The sequence below is a fragment of the Oryctolagus cuniculus genome, chromosome 1 (assembly GCF_964237555.1).
Source record: "Oryctolagus cuniculus chromosome 1, mOryCun1.1, whole genome shotgun sequence".
NCBI lineage: Eukaryota > Metazoa > Chordata > Mammalia > Lagomorpha > Leporidae > Oryctolagus > Oryctolagus cuniculus.
The window spans coordinates 15,033,777-15,048,656 of NC_091432.1; positions in this window are offsets into that span (position 1 = coordinate 15,033,777).

Consider the following 14,880-nt stretch of genomic DNA (forward strand, 5'->3'; position numbering starts at 1 on the left):
GCACCGGCACCCCGGGTTCTAGTCCTGGTTAGGGTGCTGGATTCTGTCCCGGTTGCCCCTCTTCCAGGCCAGCTCTCTGCTGTGGCCCGGGAGTGCAGTGGAGGATGGCCCAAGTGCTTGGGTCCTGCACCCGCATGGGAGACCAGGATAAGCACCTGGCTCCTGGCCTCGGATCAGCGCGGTGCGCTGGCCACAGCACGCTGGCTGCAGTGGCCATTGGGGGGTGAACCAATGGAAAAGGAAGACCTTTCTCTCTTTCTCTCTCTCTCTCACTGTCCACTCTGTCTGTCAAAAAAAAAAAAAAAAAAAAGAAAATAGGATCTTTAGATGACCAGTTTTCCATCTAAAACAGAGGTTCTATTAATAAAGGAAAAAGGGGAATGTGCTTATTGGGGAACAACCAAGATTCTCTGTTGGCTTTCTCATCTCTGGCCACCCAAGTACTGAGTATTCTTTCAGGAACAGAACACTCCGTTACCTGAAGTGGGGGCACCTGAAACCCTCTTCAGGGCAATAGTTTACATCCCAGGTTCTCGCAGAGTGGCCTCAAGGCCAGGTACGCATCCACACGAGCTGGGACACCTGTAATTCTAAGAAAAGATTACATCGTCTTTGTCCTAAGGGAGAGTAACTGAGTCAATGCAGTAAATGCTTTCATAAGGAAAAAAAGAATGAGAAACCCATGGGTTCGTGGGAGTGGTGGAATGTTGCTAGGGAGGAATCAGACACTCTGGTCTTAGTAGTGGAATCAACTCCTTTGTCCACTGGGTAACCAGATTCTAAGAGGTCCTCCACGATCCCCACCTCCTTGTGCGATACCTTCCCCTTGAGTACCTAGAGGGATTTGTGATTAGCTTTTAAATAACTGAATATGGCAAGAGTGCTGGGATGTCACTATTGTGATTGTGCTACACTTAGACTGTGATGTAGTTCTTGGCAGAAGACTGCCTCCTTTGCTGACTGTCAGGAAGCAAGTGGCTCCATGTGGCAAGGAAAGGGGGCGACTTCTAGCCAGTAGCCAGGCAGACACTAAGGCCCTCCATCTACAGCTGTACAAACCTCAATTCTGCTGACAACCAAGTGACCGTGGAAGCAGATTCTTCCTCAGTTGAGCTTTGAGATGAGGCCGCAGTATGGCTGGAGCCTTGACTGCAGCCTTGTAAAAGAATAAGCAGCAGGCACAGCTACACTGTCCTCATCAGAGTCCTAACTCAACAGAAACTGTGGGCTTAGAAATGTGTGCTAGCTTAAACATTAAGCTTGTCGTAAACTTGTTCTGCAGCAATAGATAACCGGCACCAGTTCAGCCTTGCGAAACTCCCAGGTCTGCTCCCTGGGGGAGGCAGTCCCTCCTGTTCTTTACTGTGTTCTGTGGTTTTGCCTGCTTAGGGATTCTTCCTGATGCACTATCCTTTGTGATCCCATCCCAGGTTAGCACTAGAGTCTACCCTTCCTGATGGCCGTTCAGGTCTTCTTGCTCTCTCTTTCCTGATGTTTATAAGGGTCCTGGAGATTGCTTTTAATTAGATAATATTGGGTGTATGTAGGTCAGGCTATGGTTTCTTCAGTAACAATAATAGTACTTCAAAATCAGCTATGTTTTATAGAATGTAATATGCATGGATTCTTATATACATTACTATTTTGCATGTCATTAAGAAAGAAAAAAAGTCCAATTAAACTTGATCATAATGTTTTATCACATCAATTTGCAAGATGTTTTCCAATTTTGACATGTTAAAATGTGAGATCATGTGCTTCTAGTTTCCATACATTTTATTTCTTTTTTCTTAAGATTTTAAAAAAATTATTTGAAATGCAGAGTTACAGAGAGAAAGGGAGAGACAGAGAAAGGTCTTCCATCTGTTGGTTTACTCTTCAAATGGCCACAGTGACTAATGGCTGAGCTTTCCATTCTTTGAGTAGACCTGAGTTGAGATTCCAGAAAGTGTCTGTCAGGCACTACTTCTAGGCAAGAGCAAATGCTAACTCATACTGAGGTTGGTAAATAATGATAGAAATAGATGTTTCTGTTTCCAGACTAGGAATTCACTAAAATAGATTCTGTGAGATGGCCAGCCTGAGTCATCAGACACCTTTTAAAGAAATGAAGATGGTTTAGTCCATAATAACTAGAACAGGGTAAACAACACTCATCCTACTAGAAATCTTAAGGCGCTTATGTTGGTGACTGAATACAATATTATTTGTACACAAATAGAACATTTTATTTAGTCTCTGAGACATTATTCAAATGGTATCTTCTAAGTTTACTCATCCCTTGAGATCTGTAGGGGAGTGATTCCAGGACTGCTGCAGACAACAAAATCCACGAATACCATAGTCCCTTATACAAAATGGTATAGTATTTGCATATAACCTGTGCAGATTCTCCAAGATACTTTAAATAACCTCCAGATTACTTATACTAATTAATACAATGTAAATGCTATTCAAACAGTTGTTACACAATATCTTTTGAAGAATAATGAGAAGGAAAAAGTCTGTATATGTTCAGTGTAGAAGAAAAATTTTTTGGCGCTTTTAAAATTTGTGGTTAGTTGAATCTGGGGATGCTAACCCTGTGGATACAGAGGGTTGACTGTACTTTCCATAGTTTGCTTAATATTTTACTCATTCTGGTTACTTATGAAAGTATTTGGTTAGCTCTTTTTAGAAAATGGATATGGGGGCCGGCTCCGTGCCTCACTTGGTTAATCCTCCGCCTGCGGCATAGGCACCCATATGGGCGCCGGGTTCTAGTCCTGGTTGCTCCTCTTCTAGTCTAGCTCTCTGCTGTGGCCTGGGATAGCAGTAGAGGATGGTCCAGGTCCTTGGGCCTCTGCACCCGCGTGGGAGACCCGGAAGATCTTGGCTCCTGGCTTCGGATCGGCGTAGCTCTGGCCATAATGGCCATTTTGGGGGGATGAACCAATGGAAAGGAAGACCTTTCTTTCTGTCTCTCTCTCTCTCACTGTCTAACTCTGTCAAATAAATAAATAAAAAGAAAATGGATATGTTTTTCAAGTTGTATTATAGGGAACACTGGTTCCAAACTGTTTTTTCTTCATTATATTGTAATACATAGATGTAGATAGCTAAATGGATGATAGATTCAAGTATTGAATGAATAACCACCAATTTTAATCACTTTCATTTTTTAAAGACTTGATTTATTTATTTGAAAGTCAGAATTACAGAGAGAGACAGAGAGACAGAGAGATGGGGGCGGGGTTTCCATCTTCTGGTTCAATCCCCAAATGGCCACAATGGCCAGGGCTGGACCACGGTAAATCCAGGAGCCAGGAGCTTCATCTGGGTCTCCCATGTAGGTGCAGGGGCCCAAGGACTCACGCCATCCTCTACTGCTCTCTCTGATGCAGATTACTGCTTAACCTGCTTTATTAATATAAAGAGAACAGATTTTATGTGTTGCCTTATTAAGTGCATTTTTTGGATTTTAAGACAGTCCCAAGGTCGGAAATATTAAATCATAAGATAAATATGCATTTTGGAATTGAGATGATAGAGGCAATAATTCTCAGATTAAAAAGGCAGTTTGGGAGTGCTGTCTTCTCTTCCGCTAGAGAGTTGCAGTGTGCACCAACATGGTATATAAGATACTGCAGGAAAGCCTGGCATTGCATAGCTCTCATCTTGGCTAGCTCAGGACTTTCACTGCTCTCAGCCTTGGAATCCTTTTCTTGTTGAGCATCTTGTGAGAACAAGTTCTCTGGACTTCATTGGGGAAATGTTGGCCTAAGGCAAATTTTGTTGACATTTTTCTGAATTGACATAGCTGTCAGATTTTGTGACACTGGATGAGAGAAATTTTGCCTTGTTATGCCAGCCTGTGTCACCCATGGGGCACAATGCTGCCAGACTTGATGTCAGAGAGCAAACCCAGGTGGAGGCCCATAGGGTGGCAGCTGACCTCTTGCCACAGCTGCCAGCACATTGGCTGGCCTGTGCTTTCCTTTCTCCAGGGTTCCTGCAGGCTTCAGACCTTGGCTGAGGATACCTGGGCACTCTTGGATTTTTTTTTTTATTAATTATTTTTATTTTTGACAGGCAGAGTGGACAGTGAGAGAGAGAGAGAGAGAGAGAGAGAGGTCTTCCTTCTGCCGTTGGTTCATCCTCCAATGGCCGCCGTGGCTGGTGCGCTGCGGCCGGCGCATAGTGCTGATCCGAAGCCAGGAGCCAGGTGCTTCTCCTGGTCTCCCATGCGGGTGCAGGGCCCAAGCACTTGGGCCATCCTCCACTGCCTTCCCGGGCCACAGCAGAGAGCTATACAGGAAGAGGGGCAACCGGAACAGAATCCGGCGCCCGGACCGGGACTAGAAACTGGTATGCTGGCGCCGCAAGGCGGAGGATTAGCCTATTGAGCCACGGCGCCGGCCTCTTGGATGTTTTGATAAAATGAACACTTAATGTTTACAGGATCTTTGGAAAGTTCCTTCCTTCCTCCCTTCCTCCCTTCCTCCCTTCCTCCCTTCCTCCCTTCCTCCCTTCCTCCCTTCCTCCCTCCCTTCCTTCCTTCCTTCTTTCTATCCTTCCATCCTTTCTCTCTCTCTCTTTCTCTTTCTTTCTTCTATTTTTTTAAAAACATATATATGATTTATTTAAAGGTGGGGTGGGGGAGAGAGAGAATCTTCCATTTGCTGGTCCCTAAATGGCTGCAATGGCCAGGGTTGGGTCAATCCAAAGCCAAAGCCAATAGCCTGGAACTGCATCCAGGTCTGAAACCTGTTGGTGCAGGGACCCACACACTTGGGTCATCCTCTGTTGCTTTCCCAGGCACATTAGCAAGATATTGAATTTGAACTAGAGCAGCTGGAACACAAACAAAGATGCCTGGCGAGGCCAAGGCAACTTCTGCTGGCTGACAAGGTCACAGCAGAAGGTCTGTCTCAGCAAGGCATGAGAACAAGAGCTGTGGTCCTCTTGGCGGTTTTAGGTTTATTGGGAACTAACTCTGCGTAAGAAAGCCAGAGCTTCCTGGTGGTTCTGCTAATGATTGCTGTATTCCTAATTGTAGGGAAGAGTGTTTAGTCTCATAATCCCCAAAATGTCCATTATTAGAGCTTTAATTCAATATGTGCCACAAATACAACAATGGTTAGGATGTCAAAACTGTGGAATAGACCTAAGTGAACCTTTAAATAAATACAATAAAGAAATTAGAGTTACAGAAAGAACTGAAACTAGGGGGTACTTTTAAAAAAGGTCCTTCTTTAAACATTGGGGCTTCTAGTAAAGATTAGATTAGGAAGGTACTATTCTAGCTTTGTGTGGCCAATTTCTGCAAAGCTTGATCGCTTCCAGGCCTTGGCTTGTGTGGGCAGCCTGTTGTCTTGTGCCTGTCTATGATTGTAACCCATGCTCTGAATATGCCCTTGAAAATCGTTGTCTCTCTGGGGGCTGGTGCTGTGGTGCAGCAGGCTAACGCCCTGGCCTGATGCCGGTTCTAGTCCCAGCTGCTCCATTTCTGATCCAGCTGTCTGCTGTGTGGCCTGGGATAGCAGTAGAGGATGGTCTAGCTCCTTGGGCCCCTGCACCCGCCTGGGAGACCTGGAAGAAGCTCCTGGCTCCTGGCTTTGGATTGGCGCAGCTCTGGCCGTTGTGGCCATCTTGGGAGTGAACCAGCAGATGGAAGACCTCTTTCTCTCTCTTTGCCTCTCCTCTTTATGTGTAACTCTGATTCTCAAGTAAAAAACAAATAAATCTTAAGAAAAAAAGTCATTGTCTTGCACCTATGATTGTAACCCATGCTTTGTATATGCCCTTGAAAGTCAAAGAAATGGTAACTAGATGTAGACATAAAATACAAGGTGATTGGTTCTAAGAAAATGGGCAACAGACTTTTTATTGTAAGAAGAAAGAATCATTATGTAACTTATAAAAATAAAGTCTGGTGCTTGAGAGCCAGAGCCATGCCATTAGCCTTGCTGTGAGTGTGTCTTTCATTTTTTCGAGCACTGACACCTCTCACACCTTGGGACCCCTGCACTAGCTGGAGCTGGTCGCTGGCAGATGCCTGTGTCACAAGTGGTGAATTAACCTGCTATGCCGCAATGCTAGCCCTGATCAGAGAGTCTCTGATCTTCAGATTTTTTGTTCAGTGATAGAACATTGTATGAACTATTTTAATACTTACTTCTCTCTCTCTCCAAAAATAATTTAAATATATTCTTATTTTAAAAATTTATTTATTTATTTTCTACTTTTATTTGAAAGGTTGAGACAGAGAGGACAGACACACACACACACACACACATATCTTCCATTTGCTGGTTCATTCTCCAAATGCCTGCAACACCCAGGGCTGGGCCAGGCTGACGTCAGGAGACAGGAACTCAATCTTGGGCTCCCATGTCGGCAGCCGGGACCCAAGAGCCATCACCTGCTGCTTCCCAGGGTGCTCATTAGCAGGAAGTTGAATTGGAAGCAGAGAAGCCAAGATTTGAACCAGGCACTCTGGTAAGGGATGTAGGCATCCCTAATAGCATCTTAACTGTTGTGCCAAATATCATCCCCTACAATACCCTTTTAGACACTAGCCTGCTTTCCTAGTGTGCAGTAAGTTCAATTTTTTTATCCTTAATTTTGCTTGGAAGTTGATGTTGTTCTTTCCAGGCTGATTTTTCTCTCATTCAAATCCTTTTTTGCATGATGTTGTGAAGCTAACTGATTTCTAATTTTTAAAACATTTTTTTTATAAAGAGAAGTCATTAACAAGAGAGGCTGGTCCATGAAGCAGAATGGGCTTTATTGCTTCTCCAGATAAATTCTTGTCTATGAAAATATGAAAATATATGATAAACTTTCATGTATGCTGGGGGTATAGGAAGCTCAATACATTTTGTGACCTGTTGAAAAATGAGATCAGGTAAATAGTGTTTCTCTCTCTCTCTCTCACTCTCTTTTAAAGATTTATTTATTTGAAAGAGTTACACACACACACACACACACACACGAGAGCGAGAGCGAGAGCGAGAGCGAGAGCGAGAGAGAGATCGTTCATCCACTGGTTGATTCCCCAGATGGCCACAATGGCCAGTGTTGGGCCAGGCTGAAGCCAGGATCCAGGAGCTTCATCTGGGTCTCCCAATCACTTGGGTCATCTTCCTCTGCTTTTCCCAGGTCATTAGTAGGGAGTTAGATTGGAAGTGGAGCAGTTGGGACATGAACTGGTGCCCATACGGGATGCTGGTGTTTCAGGCAGCAGCTTTACCCACTACATCACAAATAGCATCTTTTAAGATGTTTTTGCTGAGGCTAGCACTGTGTTGTAGCCAGTAAAGCCACCACCTGCAGCGCCAGCATCCTATATGGGTGCTGGGTTGACTCCTGATTGTGCCTCTTCTGATCCGGTTCCCTGCTAATGTGCCTGGGAGAGCAGTGGAGGATGGCCCAAATACTTGGGCCCTAGTACTCACTTGGGAGACCTGGAAGAAGCTCCTGGCTCCTGGCTTCCCATTTGGCAGTGTGGCCATCTGGGGGTAACCCAGTAGATGGCAGATCTCTCTTTCTCTGCTTCTCCTCTCTCTGTGTGTAACTCTGCCTTTCAAATAAATTGCTTTTTCTTGGACGTTTCTGTGCACCTAGTGTTTGGAATTGAGGCCCCAGTTCTTTGCTACCACCATGATTAACATTTAGAGTACTTCTTTGTCTCTTGGGCTATAGACCAAGAGTTTAACATGAGAATAAAATCTTATAAAATATGAAGACTACTTTCCTATTATTCTGGGACTTGTCCAAATTGAACTGGAGGGTCCTATAAACAATGGTGCCAGTAGTTAGTTAAGAGCCACAAATAGCAACTTAAAATAATTCTTTGGAAAACAGCAGGGATAGAGGGGTAGGAGAACATGATGACCAAATGGGGAAAATCAAGGCTGTGCTCAAGTTGCACTCCACCAAAGCAATGATGGCCATACTGAAATAAGTATTGGAGCATGAATGATCAAAACTTGAGTGCTCATGACATAAAAGGATTAATGAGTTAGTCCTGCAGAAGGGTGATTAAGAAATAAGACACATATGTATATTAGCTCCCATGAACTAATTGTGAGTCAGGTGCTAAGAGAATGCAGATTCTGAGAGCTAGGACTAAGGAATGGATCTAAGAATGAATGGCTCATTTTACTCTATGTAAACTATATTTCAATAGAAAGTGTGGGCAAAAAAAAAGTGATAAGCTATTTTGAAAAAATACACCAGTTAGGTTACATTATCTTAGCTAAAAAAATTCTGTATATTGTTTTGGTTAGAAGTGTAGTCTTTGAAGTTAAAATATCTGAGTTCCAGGATTTGGCTGTCTGAGTGATTGGGTGATCTGAGGGTTCTAAGCTACAAACAGGCACTATAGGTTTTTCATAATCTGAAGTAGAAATTTTTTGGTCAACGTTCAGAAGAAAATGCATTTTCTCTATGCTAGTACATAGAAAACACATGTTACTATTTGCTAATAGTAATTCTGAGCCCAAGTCCGTACCTATGAGACTGTCTTACATGGAAGAAGAGTGTCTATGGCCTCGGTCCATGGGATGATGCTGTTAAGAATGAGGAGCTCTTTCATGGAGCAATTTTGCAGGGGACTTCTCCCCAGTGCAATATTCTCTTCAGCTTTCCCTTTATAATTCTTACAGCAATAACTTATTTTTTCCTATGAATTTCTTTTTAAAAAAGATTTATTTTATTTATTTGACAGGCAGAGTTAGAGAGACAGGTAGAGACAGAGAGAGAGGTCTTCCATCCGATGGTTCACTCTCCAGATGACCGCAATGGCCAGAGCTGCATGGATCCGAAGGCAGGAGCCAGGAGCTTCCTCTAGGTCTCCCATGCGGGTGCAGGGGCCTAAGGACTTGGGCCATCCTCCACTGCTATCCCAGGCCATAGTAGAGAGCTGGATCGGAAGAGGAGCAGCCGGGACTAGAACCGGTGCCCATGTGGGATGCCAGCACTTCAGGCCAGGGTGTTAACCCGCTGAGCTACAGCACTGACCCTCCTATGAATTTCTCTGCTTCTCTTTATACTATCTACTAGGAATGAAGAGGATATATCTCACCTTGCTTTATTTTATAAATCAGCAAATTAGCATGCCAGTCTCGACTGAAGCTACCTCAATTTCAGATCATTTATGATAAAGTTTCACAGAGTAATTTTCCTCAAATAGAGAGCCTATGTTTACTGATTGAATGGGTCTTTTAACATTAAAACTACCTTTACCCGTTGGCATATGACAAAAACTGCTTTGTATTAAAGTAGGTTGGAGTTTTTCATATTAATTTTAAAAAGTGTCTTGAGAGCCTGTAATTGCTTTGAACATTTTCAGGGAGCAAGACAGGGGATAGATAAGTGGAAGAATGCATTCTACAACATGCTTTTGAAGTTATTTTGATTCTTGTCACCTATTAGAAAGGAGAAAAATTGAAAAAGCTGTCACTGTGGATTCCTACAGATAGTACTTATTTTTACTGCAGAAAAAAAGAGTCTGCAGAAAAAGTTAAACCTGTAATGGGTAAAATATAGAAAGGAAAAAATGAAAAGATTCTAAGAGAAAGTGGTTGAAATCACATCAGCAGCATTTTTGAGTTTCAGAAGCTGGTGAAGTGCAAACCTGGAGCCATTAGGAAATCTTTATCATTTTTATGATGATTTAAAGCTTCATGTGCTATTATAGAAACCATGAAGCCTTACAAAATGACTGCATTCATAGTCTCTTGTTTGCTTGGCTCTGACCACTAGTTTTAGAGTATCACTGGGTGGTTTAAGACATTACCTGAAGATAAGAAAAATGTACGTCCATTTGATAAACCATTAGATGGCTTATCCTTATTACTATCAGTAACCTTGGGCAGAATGGATTCTGTTCAGTTAAGTCATAGTCAGAACATGACTTTGCAGTATAGGACATAATGCAATTTAAATCTTTTTTTTCTTTGTAATCAGTATGTCTGGTTCTTTTTAAAATTTTTTTTATTGTTTTTAAACGTAAGATTTATTAGAGACAAATACTTCCAGCCAGAGTGGCATAGAGGGGAGCTTCAAAAGAGGAACAAAACCCAAAGGGCTGGTGGTACTTGGGTTTTTGAGCACAATTTTGGAGGAAAAAACCCTTGATGATCAGATTGACATTCAATTATAAGGTGAGAACAAAACCCATCAAAAGACCTGATTTGCCATCTTTTATCCTGTTTGGCTTGCTCACGATAAAACAAAAAAGCATCAGAAGGTTGGGATAGGTGACTTGATTAGAGTAAACCCTGAGCTCAGGGGGATTGCCACTCCCTTGGTATTTCTATGGTAAAATTGGAAGCTTTCAGGGAGTGGGCAGGAAGGCCCTTTTGACTTTGCTAAAGACATCCCTTGGGGGAAAGCAAGCATTCTGCACCCCAATTTTCACTGACTGCCTATTAATCCATGTGACTCCTCACATTCTGCCCCCCGGAAGAATGGACCCTAACTTCTGTTAGGGGAACTGGGTAGTGATCTTTCTGGTTGCTTCATGCTGAAAAGGGGTGTCATTGGGAATGGGAGTCAAGATAGGGTTCTGGCAGGAGGTGGCTTCTCAGTAGGAGGTGGCTTCTCCAGGGGACGCAGTGTCAGCTTACAGAAACTGCTCCCATCTGAGGTTGCATGTGCATGGCGGTCTAGAATTTCACTGTTTCAAATCTGGAGCAAATGAATCTAACAGGCAGTTTAAACTCACAGGGTCTAAAGCAAAAGACAAAGTCATTATTACAGGACATAAGAAAGGTGCTGTCTAAATCATGAGAAAGTTTTCCCATTGAGAGGGAAATAGAAACTGACAGAAGGGAACTGGTAATAATCATGTGGGCTTTAATGCCTGGCCGGGTATGAGGTCCAGGCTTATCTATCTCTTCACATGGGTTACTGGAAGAGACATCATATGGGAGGTGTGAACCTCCTTAGTGAAACCACCCTGTGGACTTCCATTACATAGCTTGACCTGGGAGGAGAGCAGGCCTGAAGAGAAGATGGGTGGAATCTCTAAAAGGAAATTCACGGTTCTGCCTGCAATGTTGCTAACGCTACTTGGCCATCTCCTCAACAGCGGTGGTTACTTTGGAAGCTGGGCTGAGTGAAGGGCTTTTCAGCTTAGAGCAAACAAGGTCTTTGGCTCTGACCTGGAAGTACTTTGACTCCAGAGCAGTCCTGTTTCTAGTGACTCAACTCAGCTGGCAGAGCTGCCAGGGCTCTTCATGAGCTGACTTCTGCTGAAGCCCTGGCTTTCCACATCAGAAACCAATGCAATGGACTGGCCTGTTTTTTCTCCTTGATGGCAAATCACTGTGTAAAGCAGCCATTAATTGGCCTGCCCCCTATCTTTACATTGCTTCTGCTGCTAGCTTCCTATGCCTCCTGGCTTCTGTTAAAGCAGACCAGAGGAAAGCTTTAAGAGGATGCAAGTCAAGGGGTGCTCAGTGCCATCTCTAATCCTTGGTGGCCTAACGTAGGAATCTGTAGTCACAGACATGTTCTGACAGTGATTTTCTGTGAGGCAGACAATGCTCATGAGGAAAGCTATGTTCTCACTTTAAAATCAAACATGATGACCACCTTATCTACACAATTTTAAGTTGTCACCAGAGAAAAGAGCCATGGGAGCCATAGGGTTCTTGTATTCATGCAAGAAAGATTCAGGCATGAGACAGTGAAGTAAAAAGTTTTTATTAGGGATAGGACATCAATCCCATCTTAGAGAGTGCCCAGTCTCTCGGACTGGGAGAGAGCGAGGTTACATGTTTGAATGGAGAGAATGCACCTGGGCAGGCCAGGCAGGCGGCTCTGCAGAGAGCAGAGGGCTGAGGGCATAGTCTTTGTTCAAACTTCCAAGTTTTTTTTTTTTTTTTTTGGACAGGCAGAGTTAGACAGCAAAAGAGAGAGAGACAGAGAGAAAGGTCTTCCTTTTTCCGTTGGTTTACCCACCAAGTGGCCGCTACGGCTGGCGCATTGTGGCCGGCGTGCTGCACTGATCTGAAGCCAGGAAACAGGTGCTTCTCCTGGTCTCCCATGCGGGTGCAGGGCCCAAGGACCTGGGCCATCCTCCACTGCCTTCCTGGGCCACAGCAGAGAGCTGGATTGGAAGAGGAGCAACTGGGACAGAATCTGGCGCCCCAACTGGGACTAGAACCCAAGGTACCGGAGCCGCAGGCGGAGGATTAGCCTAGTGAGCCACGGCACCTGCCCTAAACTTCCAGTTTTTAAGGGAGTCTGTTTACTCACCTCCCCTCTCCCCAGAACAAAGAATGGGGAGTCCTAGCAGAGGGTTTGTTGGGTGAAAATTAGAAAATTCCTCCCCAGATTTGCTGGAGCTTGGCAGAGCAGAGAGGCTTCCATTAGGGCATCTGTGAAGGTTTTATTGCCCCATGTTATCAGGTCAGGTAACCCATTTGGTCCTGAGGAAAGAGACTTCTCTTGGGAGCTTTGCTTGGGGGAAGGGCTAGAACCACCTGGAAGTTTAAAGGTTATCAGGGTTTGAAATGCACATTCTGGACGGCTTAGGCCCCTCTTACACATATAGGCTAATTTCTAACTTCCTGTCTAACAAGTTACATTGGTAAAACTTTCTCTCCCTTTCTTTGGCTTAAAATGGAGGTTTTGCCTGTTTACTGTGCCCATGGCAAAGTAAATCTAGCTGTGATGTCTTAATTTAAGCTCTCATTTTGGCTATACTATTATTACAGAAAAATATAAGCCTTTCCTTCTCTAGGGTCTAAAGATGAAACCAGCCATCCCAATGGAGAGTCCTTCAGAGTAGAATCAGTTTCCCATCTTGAAGAGAACAGACACGAGGGAACAAGTCTTCCCAGATTGCTTACTGTCAGTATCTTACTATCAAATGAAAACTTAGCAAGCAGTTTTGACTGTCAAATAAACCAACTTAAGAAAACATTTACCAAAAAGTTGATGCCTTTTATAAATTTTAAGGCAGGAGAACATGCATTTGGAAACATTTCTTAAATATCTAACAGGTGTGACTTGTTTTACCAACAAACTCAAGCACAAATATATGAAAAATTTTTCAGTATCTTTCTGCCAACAAATTTAAAACATCTGATACAGAGATTTATCTAGGTCACCTGAACCAGAAAAGTATCTTTGATTAATTTAGCTGTTTAAATTTATAAGCCATCTTTTATCTATGAGCCAATTAAAACAGAGCTCTTAATAACAATTTTTTATGTAGACATATAACGTAACATATAAGATAGAACAATAAAGCAGCTTCAGTAATTTTTTAAAATCTAATTGTTTTTTCAATTACTATCAATTTATTAGAATTACTTCCTGCTCTTAGTAGCCTGAATTAACCATACTTTTTCTCAGTTGGAACCTGTAGTCCATTATTGTGTTTATCTGCTTATAAAACTGTCCTTAAAATAATGAATACAATAGAGGTCAGACCTAAATGAAAGATCTCCGCGAGTGAGATTCCAGGAAAAAGAACAGGTCTTCAAAGAAGGAGGTACCTTTCTCTGAAGGGAGGAGAGACTTCCACTTTGACTACGACCTTGTCTAAATATGATCAGAGTTGGTGAACTCAAAAGGCTTCCATAGCCTTGGCAACTCATGACAAGAGCCTAGGGTGATTACTGATGCCATAAACAAGAGTGTCAATTTGTTAAGTCAACAATAGGAGTCACTGTGTACTTACTCCTCATGTAGGATCTCTGTCCTTAGTGTGCTGTACATTGTGATTTAATGCTATAACTAGTACTCAAACAGTATTTTTCACTTTGTGTTTCTGTGTGGGTGCAAACTGTTGAAATCTTTACTTAATGTATGCTAAACTGATCTTCTGTATATAAAGAGAATTGAAAATGAATCTTGATGTGAATGGAAGGGGGGAGGGAGCGGGAAAGGGGAGGGTTGCGGGTGGGAGGGAAGTTTTGGGGGGGAAAGCCATTGTAATCCATAAGCTGTACTTTGGAAATTTATATTCATTAGATAATAGTTAAAAAAAAAAAACCAAAAAACCCAATAGAGGTCAGAGATAAATAAGTCCTCTGGAACTTAAAAGAGGACACATTTAAACACAGAACCAACAATGTTTTTACTTCATGAGCAGTAAATCTGATTTTTAGTGCTTGGAGAATACTTAACTGTGGATGACAAAATACTTTAAATAGCCATGTTAACAATTATAAACTCATTAACCAACATGAAAAGGCACTTGCTTACTCCACACAATATTTTTGAAAGCACCTGTAAGATTTTACAAAACATTTATTCCTTTAGTCCTCTGGGACTTTCTCATTAAGATGGCCATCATGTCTCATAGTAACACAGCAACATCATCAGAATTTTGTAACTTTTGCACATTGTATCAGTAGCATTTTGTATTATTATAACTTAGATTTTGTGCCACTTCATATCTTGACAGTACCTTTAATATAATCCAAATACCCTTGTTAGTTAGTATCTCTACAAGATTAGAGACATATATCTTTTCAAATTTCCAGGGGTCCAACTGGAAATATCAAAGTCCAAAGAACTTGGTACTTTATTTTTTTGGAATGCCTGTCAAAGATGCCAAGAAGGCTTAAAATATCTGGTTGAAATAGGATCCCTTAGTATTAGGATATAATATAGAACAAATTTTATCATTGTCAAGAAGTGATTATTCAAATGCTTTACAATATAAGTATATATTCCAACAAACCATAACTCTTAATAAAAAACTCAACTCTTTTTAAACAGTCAGAACTTAATAGAGACATTAAGAGAGCATAATAGATTACTTCAACAGAATATAAAATCTTGTCTCTTTGGTCATCCCAGGTGCCCTGCATTTGTGTGCAAGTATGTTTGTTATAGTCATATCTGCCTGTTGGATTCATCCCTTTCTCA